Source organism: Stegostoma tigrinum, chromosome 31 (assembly GCF_030684315.1).
Source record: "Stegostoma tigrinum isolate sSteTig4 chromosome 31, sSteTig4.hap1, whole genome shotgun sequence".
Taxonomy (NCBI): domain Eukaryota; kingdom Metazoa; phylum Chordata; class Chondrichthyes; order Orectolobiformes; family Stegostomatidae; genus Stegostoma; species Stegostoma tigrinum.
Window position 1 is genome coordinate 12,646,698 of NC_081384.1, and position 10,675 is coordinate 12,657,372.

Consider the following 10,675-nt stretch of genomic DNA (forward strand, 5'->3'; position numbering starts at 1 on the left):
GCCACTTGATGTGTGTCTTGTTATCATTCTCTGTGGTCCCTCCTGGGACTATCCTCTATCAAGTTACTCTTTGAAGAAGTGGGCAGGTCCCCCTTCTGTGTTTTCTGGATTTCCCCTCCAGATTTCCACTCTGCCTTTCAGGAAACCTGTATAAGAACATAAGAAATAGGAGCAAGAGTTGGCTACCTGGCCCTCGAGCCTGCTCCACCATTAGATAAGATCATGGCTGATCTTTTCGTAGGATCAGCTCCACATATCTACGCACCATAACCCTTAATTCCTTTTGTGTACATAAATCTATCTATCTTTGCCTTAAAAACATTCAATGAGGTAGCCTCAACTGCTTCACTGGGCAGGGAATTCCACAGATTCACAACCCTTTGGATGAAAAAGTTCCTCCACAACTCAATCCTAAATCTTATTTTGAGGCTATGCCCTTAGTTCTAGCCTGATCCTCCAGGGGAGATAACCTCCCTGCTTCTATTTTATCTATTCTCTTCATAATTTTAAATGTTTCTATAAGATCCCCCCTCATTCTTCTAAATTACAATGAGTGTAGCCCCAGCCTACTCAATCTTTCCTCATAAGCCAACTCACTCAATTGCGGTTGACAGTTTACCCAGATAACAGTGGCACACATGGGAATTTTGACTCTTAGAGACAATCCTTTCCCAGTCTGCATCTGGCATTTACATACGTGTACTTCTGGAAAGGATTCAGGAACAAGAACCCTGCATCTGTCTACGATTGGGGAGAGTGAACTCCATCTGTCTGTCTGAGCTGACTTGATCCCAGAGTTGAGAATGTGGTACATCCAATCTCCCACATACCAAGGAGCAGAATAAGGAATTACAATAATTAGCTTTATTATCACATGAATTCACATAAGTACAGTGAAAAGTTTACATACAGCATTGTCTTCTGTACCTAGGTACAGATTCTTAAGTATAAACTCTCTTAGGGAAAGAAATTAGAAAAATAAAGAAATAGAAGTCCAAGAACCAATTAGAAAAGTAGAGAAATAGGAGTTCAGGATAACAGGCCTTAGAACCCAGACCGGGCCAAGCTTCACCTTGAGCCAGGAGTGCTGGGAGTTGGGGATGAGGCCGGCAATCATACCATTTGAGAAACAACTATGCTGATTTAAGTAGAGATAATAAAATGTGAGGCTGGATGAACACAGCAGGCCAAGCAGCATCTCAGGAGCACAAAAGCTGACGTTTCGGGCCTAGACCCTTCATCAGAGAGGTGGATGGGGAGAGGGAACTGGAATAAATAGGGAGAGAGGGGGAGGCGGACCGAAGATGGAGAGTAAAGAAGATAGGTGGAGAGAGTGTAGGTGGGGAGGTAGGGAGGGGATAGGTCAGTTCAGGGAAGACGGACAGGTCAAGGTGGTGGGATGAGGTTAGTTGGTAGCTGGGGGCGCGGCTTGGGGTGGGAGGAAGGGATGGGTGAGAGGAAGAACCGGTTAGGGAGGCAGAGACAGGTTGGACTGGTTTTGGGATGCAGTGGGTGGGGGGGAAGAGCTGGGCTGGTTGTGTGGTGCAGTGGGGGGAGGGGACGAACTGGGCTGGTTTAGGGATGCAGTAGGGGAAGGGGAGATTTTGAAACTGGTGAAGTCCACATTGATACCATATGGCTGCAGGGTTCCCAGGCGGAATATGAGTTGCTGTTCCTGCAACCTTCGGGTGGCATCATTGTGGCAGTGCAGGAGGCCCATGATGGACATGTTCATCAAGAGAATGGGAGGGGGAGTGGAAATGGTTTGCGACTGGGAGGTGCAGTTGTTGGTTGCGAACTGAGCGGAGGTGTTCTGCAAAGCGGTCCGCAGGCCTCCGCTTGGTTTCCCCAAGTAGAGGAAGCCGCACCGGGTACAGTGGATGCAGTATACCACATTGGCAGATGTGCAGGTGAACCTCTGCTTAATGTGGAATGTCATCTTGGGGCCTGGGATGGGGGTGAGGGAGGAGGTGTGGGGACAAGTGTAGCATTTCCTGTGGTTGCATTCCACTCCCGCACATCCCAGATGTCCAAGTTCTTTAAGGACCGCAACTTTCCCCCCACAGTGATCGAGAACGCCCTTGACCGCGTCTCCCGCAACACATCCCTCACACCCCGCCCCCGCCACAACCGCCCCAAGAGGATCCCCCTCGTTCTCACACACTACTCTACCAACCTCCGGATACAACGCATTATCCTCCGACACTTCCGCCATTTACAATCCGACCCCACCACCCAAGACATTTTTCCATCCCCTCCCCTGTCTGCTTTCCGGAGAGACCACTCTCTCCGTGACTCCCTTGTTCGCTCCACACTGCCCTCCAACCCCACCACACCCGGCACCTTCCCCTGCAACCGCAGGAAATGCTACACTTGTCCCCACACCTCCTCCCTCACCCCTATCCCAGGCCCCAAGATGACATTCCACATTAAGCAGAGGTTCACCTGCACATCTGCCAATGTGGTATACTGCATCCACTGTACCCGGTGCGGCTTCCTCTACATTGTGGAAACCAAGCGGAGGCCTGGGGACCGCTTTGCAGAACACCTCCGCTCAGTTCGCAACCAACAACTGCACCTCCCAGTCGCAAACCATTTCCACTCCCCCTCCCATTCTCTTGATGACATGTCCATCATGGGCCTCCTGCACTGCCACAATGATGCCACCCGAAGGTTGCAGGAACAGCAACTCATATTCCGCCTGGGAACCCTGCAGCCATATGGTATCAATGTGGACTTCACCAGTTTCAAAATCTCCCCTTCCCCTACTGCATCCCTAAACCAGCCCAGTTCGTCCCCTCCCCCCACTGCACCACACAACCAGCCCAGCTCTTCCCCCCCACCCACTGCATCCCAAAACCAGTCCAACCTGTCTCTGCCTCCCTAACTGGTTTTTCCTCTCACCCATCCCTTCCTCCCACCACAAGCCGCACCCCCAGCTACCCACTAACTTCATCCCACCTCCTTGACCTGTCCGTCTTCCCTGGACTGACCTATCCCCTCCCTACCTCCCCACCTACACTCTCTCCACCTATTTTCTTTACTCTCCATCTTCGGTCCGCCTCCCCCTCTCTCCCTATTTATTCCAGTTCCCTCTCCCCATCCCCCTCTCTGATGAAGGGTCTAGGCCCGAAACGTCAGCTTTTGTGCTCCTGAGATGCTGCTTGGCCTGCTGTGTTCATCCAGCCTCACATTTTATTATCTTGGAATTCTCCAGCATCTGCAGTTCCCATTATCTCTGATTTAAGTAGAGACTTTGTTTTATGTCTAGACAACTTGTGAGCTTGTGCCTGATGTAAAAGATCTGCCTCCCGTCTCACCCCTCCAGCCTCTGGTTTTACCAAAGTCAGGACAGGTGGAAGATGACAACTAGCCCACTCTTTGAACATGAGTCGGCAGATCATAAAGTATGAGGGATGTGAGTGCCTGACAATTACCCAGCATTTCTGGCCGGCTGTGTTTCCCAGGTCATGAGGAAACATGCCAGCTAAGAGTTCAGTGGGTCCGTTGAAGGCAGGAGACATCTTTTGATTCTCACTAGATTACAGGTGAGGCTGTCTTACCTAACCTTTTTGCCTTTGAAATGAGTATTTCTCTAAGCACAGATGTTTGCAGAATGTACTGTCTGGAAATGTTGTGGAAGAAGGATCAATTGAGGTATTCAAGAGGTTATTTGAATAAAATGGATGTGCCAGGTTATAGTGAAAAAGCAGGTAATTGACACTAAGTAATGACACTCACTTAATGAGCTGGCACCAGATGATAGGCTGAATGGTCCCCTTCTGCATTGTAACATTTCTGTGATTCTTTAACAGCTGCGCTGGAAGTGGAAATGGCTGTATTCCAAGGGATTTTTGAATTAATGTCTGGGATTATTTTTCTTTACTAGATATTTTAATATTGTTTTCTTTAAGATACTTTCATCTTGTCTCTGTATCTATTCAACTTAATGTTAAAAGGACTTGAGAAATAAAAGTATACTTAAGAATAACGAACAAAATTAGCTCGGAGGCATCTGTGCAGTATTGAACTTTGCTGTAGCCTCCTGGTTCTATATCCACTGTTTCAACATACTGTCAACATTTTATATTGGTAATGCTATTCAATATCTCTTTAAGTAATAACTTCAGAATGAGATTCTGAAATCCATTTTGCCTTGAGAACTTGTTCAAACAAAAATTGTAATTGTTCCAATTTTCTTCCTCACCCCTTTGTATCCATGGACACTTTCTGTGGATGAGACCATAAGAGATAGGAGCAGAAGTGGGCCAGTCAGCCCATTCAGCATGCTCTACCATTCAATGACTTCATGGCTGGTTTGATAATCCTTATCTCCATTTCCTGTCATTTCTCTATAACCCTTGATTCTCTAAATGATTAAAAATCAGTCTGTCCCAGCCTTGAATATGCTTAATGACCTGGCCTCAGTAGCCTCCTGAGAAGAAATTCAATCTCCTGTGAAGAAATTCATCCTCATCTGTCTTAAATGTGCAATGGTTATTCTGAGATTACCTATCTGGTCCCACAAGGGGAAACAATCTTACTGCGAAGGCCCCAAATATTCTTATACATTTCAATAAATTTGCCACTCACTTTTCTAAACTTCAACAAGTACAGGCCCTGCTAGCAACTGTTTGAGGTCTAGTTCAAGTGACGTAGGAACAAGACTGAGAAGCAAAAGTACACCACTTGGACCTTTAAACCAGCTCCATCACTCAATAAGATCAGACATGGTTGGTGTCAATGGGCAATACAGTAGCTCAGTGGTTAGCAATGCCCCAAGGAGTGGGTTCGATTCCAACTGTTGAGCGACTGTCTGTATGGGGTTTGCACATTCTCCCCTTGTCTGTGTGGGTTTCCTCCGGGTGCTCCGGTTTCCTCCCACGATCCAAAAATGTGCAGGCTAGGTGGACTTGCCATGCTAAATTGCTTGTAGTGTCCAGGGATGTGTAGGAGATGGGAAATGCAGGGTTTCAAGGATTGGGAGAGGGTTAAATATAGGTGGCATGCCCTTCGGAGGGTCAATGTGGACTTGATGGGCCAAATGGCCTGTGTCCTTACTGTAGGGATTCTACGATGATTCCAATTTCCAGTCTGCCCCCAACAACCCTCCATGTCAAGTCCAGTGTTCAAACCCGGTCAGTGAGCATTCACAAACCATTTGAGCGTCAAAGGATCTTTATCACAAAAGGCATCTTCTAGAACAGATCCACAGAAAGAGCAAAGAAACCAGTTGTTGGGGCCTTTGGTATCCATTCCCAAGCTATCAAGTAAACCTGTGGTGGTCTGAACACTGCGTTATTCCTACACTGCACAGCTGTCAAGGAACACATCAAGAGACTAACAGCAGCTTCCAAAATATCACATTGTCAAGGTTCCTACTGAGATGAATCACTGAATCCTAAAACAGTTACAACATGGAGTAGCGCAGTCAGCCTGTGTGTGTGGACTGGGCATTTCCAAAACCACCTCACTGGTACCACTCTCCAGCCTCCTTTCCCATAGCCTGGCAATTTTTATCTGTTCAGATAATTGTCCAGTTCCTTTTTGAAGACAAATATGGAACCTGCATCCACCACACTCTCAGGCAGTACATTGCAAATCCTAACCACTCGCTGTGTTTATCTTACTTCATGTTGCCTTTGGGTTCATTTGCCTTTCATGTAAAACCACTGTCTCTGTTCCATAAATGGGAACAGTTTCTCCCTGACTATCCTGCCAGGGACCTCATGATTTTGAAAACTTAGTTAAAATTGGAAGTGTGGAGGACTGTGAAAAAGGTTACCTCAGATTACAATGACACCTTGATCAGATGGGGCGAGGAATGGCAGATGGAGTTTCACTTAGATAAATGTGAGGCGCTGCATTTTCATAGAGCAAATCAAGTCAGGACTTGTACACTTAATAGGAAGGTCCTGGGGAGTGTTGCTGAACAAAGGGACTTAGGAGAGCAGGTTCATATTTCCTCAAAAGTGAAGTCACAGGTAGATAGGATAGTGAAGGCGGCATTTGGTATGCTTGCCTTTATTGTTCAGTGCATTGAGTATAGAAGATGGGCAGTCATGTTGCATCTGCACAGGACATTGGTTAGGCTGCTTTTGGAATACAGCATTCCACTCTGGTCTCCCTGCTATAGGAAAGATATGAAACTTGAAAGGGTTTAGAAAAAAAATTTACAAGGATGTTGCCAGAGTTGGAGGGTTTGAGCTGTAGGGAGATGCTGAATAGACTCTGGGGCTATTTTCCCTGGAGTGTTGGAGTCTGAGGGGCAATCTTATAGAAGTTTTTAAAAAATCACAAGGGTCATGGATAGGAGAAATAGTCAAGGTTGTTTCCCCAAGGTGGAGGAATCCAAAACTAGAGGGCATAGGTTTAAGGTAAGAGGGGACAGATTTAAAAGGGACCTAAGCAGCAACTTTTTAACGCAAAAGGTGGTAAATGTATGGAATGAACTGCCAGAGGATGTGGTGGAGGTTTGTACAATCACAACATTTAAACAGCATCAGGATGGGAATATGAATAGGAAGAGTTTAGACGGATATAGGCCAAATGCTTGGCAAATGGGGCTAGATTAATTTAGTACATCTGGCCAGCATGGATGAGTTGGACTGGAGCTTCTGTTTCCATGCTGTACATCTCTATGACTCTAAATCTCCTTTTAACTTTCTCTGTTCCATCCAAAGACGAAAGCTTCTCTTCCTCAGAATGACTCTCATCAATTGTTCCTGCAGCTCCTCTAAAACTTTCCCAACCTTGTTAAAGTAAGGTGTCCAGAATTACACATGACATGCCAGTTGGGTCCCAATGTTCACAGAAGCTCCAAGTTTTCAAGGTTACAAGAACAAATAGTACATTTTGTAAATAAAGGCTGTTGTTAGATAGGATTTCAAAATTGACGCATTGGGAGCTGAGGGAGATCTGTGCAGTCTGGGTAAATGAGCAAGATTCAATGCTGGTAATGATTGGGACAATAGGGGTTTCAGACCAGTTTTGTTGGCAGATAGTTTGAGATTCACTTGGAGAATGTTCGATTCTTTCTAAGGACATAGGCATCATTGGGAAGGCAGTCGTTTGTTACAAATTTCTAGTTGCTTTTCAACTGAGTGGGTCACTGGAATTTGAGTGTTAACCTCATTACAGTGTCCAGCGTTGAGTCAACCAAACTAGGTAAGGATGATAGGTCTTCTTCTCTAAGATGCAGTAATTAACAGGGTGAGTTTTTATACAATGCTCCAGTAGTTTCACAGTCTCCACAGTCATCATGTTGAGACTAGGTTTAATTTATCAATTTACCATCAGCTCTTGTGGGATTTGAACCCATGGCCCAACATCATTCGTCAATGCCTGTTCAGCAAGAAGTGGAGTGACGTTAGAAATACACCACTGTCATCTCCAAAGGTTTTCGCACCAGTGTCAGGCAGAGAGTCTTGAAATATTTGCACAGGGCTGCTTTGGCTGAGTTGTTCAGTATATTCAAGACTGAGGTAGATATTTAATCAGTAATGGAATTGAGGGTTATGAGGAAATGGTAGGAAAGTGGAGTTGAGGATTATCAGATTATCCATGATCTCATTGAGTGGCAGAACAGACTCAATGGGTCGAATGACATACTTCTGATCCTACTACTATTCAGGTCTGGTGATATGAGAAACCATTGCTGAGCATGTGTTAATATGGTTTCATGAATGTGAATTTTGAAACTTAACCTCAGGATCAAACAGGATAACAGCATTATGCACAAATATATCATTATTCCTTTACTGTCGCTAGGTCAAAATGCTGGAATTCCCTCCCAAATGGCAATGTGGATCAATGCACAGCAGGTGGACTGCAGCAGTTCAAGTAGGCAGCTCACCACCACCTTCTGGAGGGCAACTACCGATGGGCAATAAATGCTGGCCCAGCCAGCGATGCCCACATCCCACAAATGAATAATGAAAAAAAAATTCCAAATGACTGAGAAACAGAAAGTGCTGGAAATACCCGGCACATTTGGCAGCAGCTATAAGACAGAGACAAAGTTAACCTCACGGGTCAAGGACCTTATGTTAGGTGTGCCAGCAATCTGTAGCGCCACAAAAACTGCTACACTTCAGATTTCCAGCATGTACAATATTTTGTTCCTTGTATCAGTTTGAATGAATTTGCCACAGAGGAGCCTAAAGGTAAACTATGGAGACAGAAATGGCTGGGGAGGGGTGGGGGGGGGGGGGGGGTGTCAAGTTGGGTTACTCTTGTGCCAGTATTGAAATAATTTCTTGTTTATCTAGTGTGGTTGTGGTTATAGAGAATGTGGGAAGTCTATGTAAGTTGGCAGCTGCTGGTAAATTCCCTGCTCCTGCCCTCAAGGAAAGAGCAGGTTCTATCTCTAGTTTACTCTGGAATGTAATAAGCCGCAAAAGTGTAAACAGTAATAAGTGCTTGAACAGGAAAAATGCAAAACTTGCTGCAGAGTTAGGAATGTCAGTAGCATATTAAAAGATCATACAACAGATCATAAATGGACACCAAATAACAATTAGGGAGGAATTACAGGATGTCACCAAATGAGAAGGGGGAACACTTTGAAGGTGCAAGAGGTGTCAAGAATCTAGGATGAGAATTCCCAGTCATACATACGCTGTTGAGCAATGGGAGAGCAATGTTCTCATCCGGACTTGTAAAAATGCCAATTTGAAAACTGGGGATGGAAGAGAGCACTGATACTGGATGCAAGAGGGCACATATTGGATGTAAGAAGGTGCTGATATGGGATGGAATGCATGGGATGGGGGTGTTGTAAAGGTGAGATATGTAAATGAGGATTGAAAGCCTGTCCAATTTGCCAAGCAAGTGACAAAACTTTGGACAAGGCAACAGCTAGGAGCTAAGATCTCAGTGAGTAAAGTATAGGAAGAGTCGAGCCAAGAGACACCAAAGATTTTAGGAGCAGTTGCTGTGAGGTAGGGACAGAAGTGGAAAGATCCAGATAGGGGGACAGTGTTTAGAGCTCAATGCAAAGCAAGCTCCCTCTCCACTTGTCCCTAAAGGTGATACACCCAAAAGGGTGGGGGTGGGAATGAAGCTGAAACACCTCAGGAAAAGGCAGAGTGAAAGCTGTACATTTGCTGTCATACATACAACTGTGGGACCCTCTTCTCCCCTTGAGAGTTTGCACAGTGAGTCTGGGGCCTCTTGTCGAGCCAGTTGCCCAGCAGACCTCAGAGTGCAGGCAAGGTTTCCCACTGAGCATTGGAGGGGGATGGTCTGTGTCCTTGGATGGGATATTTCTGCATTCTCAGATGCCTACAGATTAACATTGTCCTTATTTTCTCTTGCTTTTGTGGGGGGGGGGGGGTGTGGGGGTGGGGGTGGGAATACACATTGGTATTTTCTCGCCTGGTAAAAACATACCTAAACTTGTACAGTTTGGGTCTGGATTACCATTCCTGCTGTGTTCTCACTGCTGGGAGCACACCAAGGTGCTCTGCCAAATGTAGAGATGAAGAGAATTTTATTTCCCAAAGAACACATTTGGAACTCTCTTCTTCAAAAAGTGGTTGAAACAGGATCTGAATATTTTATGACAGATAGATTTTTGATAAACATGAAGATGAAAAATTATCAGGGGTAGGGGGACTGTGGAGTAATCAGATCAGCCATTTTAAATTGAATGGTGGAGCACGCTTGAATGGCCTACTACTCATCCTAATTGTTATGTTTCCAAGTTTGTATCTCTCGTAATCCCCCATTTATGTTACTGAGTCTTATCAACTAACATATCACAGAAGTTACAGTGAAGTTCTCTTCATATCGTGAATGGACCTTGAAAGTTGAGAGAACATTGCACAGCCTGACCTCAGTTACAAAACCTTGTTTCATGTAATTTCTCTTTCCAAGGCCCCCCAAAAGGGTGGGGCTGGGAATGAAGCTGAAACACCTCAGGAAAAGGCAGAGTGAAAGCTGTACATTTGCTGACATACGTACAACTGTGGGACCCTCTTCACCCCTTGAGGGTTTGCACAGTGAGCCTGGGGCCTCTTGTCGAGCCAGTTGCCCAGCAGACCTCAGAGTGCAGGCAAGGTTTCCCACTGAGCATTGGAGGGGGATGGTCTGTGTCCTTGGATGGGACATCCATTCGTTGACTGTAGGTGGTGCCATGTCTCTTTTGAAGAAATCTTTTGGGACACTAACAGCAAAGCTGGCCAACTCCTGAGGGAGGGTCATCCTGAGGGAGGGTTCAGTCTGACGGAGGGTACACCCTGAGATAGGGTCATCCTGAGGGACAGCACACCCTGTGGGAGGGTACACACTGAGGGAGGGTCCACCCTGAGGGAGAGTCACCCTGAGGGAGGATACACCCTGAGGGAGGGTTCAGTCTGAGGGAGGGTTCAGTCTGAGATAGGGTCATCCTGAGGGACAGCACACCCTGTGGGAGGGTACATACTGAGGGAGGCTCCACCCTGAGGGAGAGTCACCCTGAGGGAGGGTACACACTGAGGGAGGGTCACACTGAGGGAGGATTCAGTCTGAGATAGGGTCATCCTGAGGGACAGCACACCCTGTGGGAGGGTACACCCTGAGGGAGGCTCCGCCCTGAGGGACAGCACACCCTGTGGGAGGGTACACCCTGAGGGAGGGTACACACTGGAGGAGTGTTCTCGCTCTGTTTGTGTCTCTGTGTCCCGGACACGCG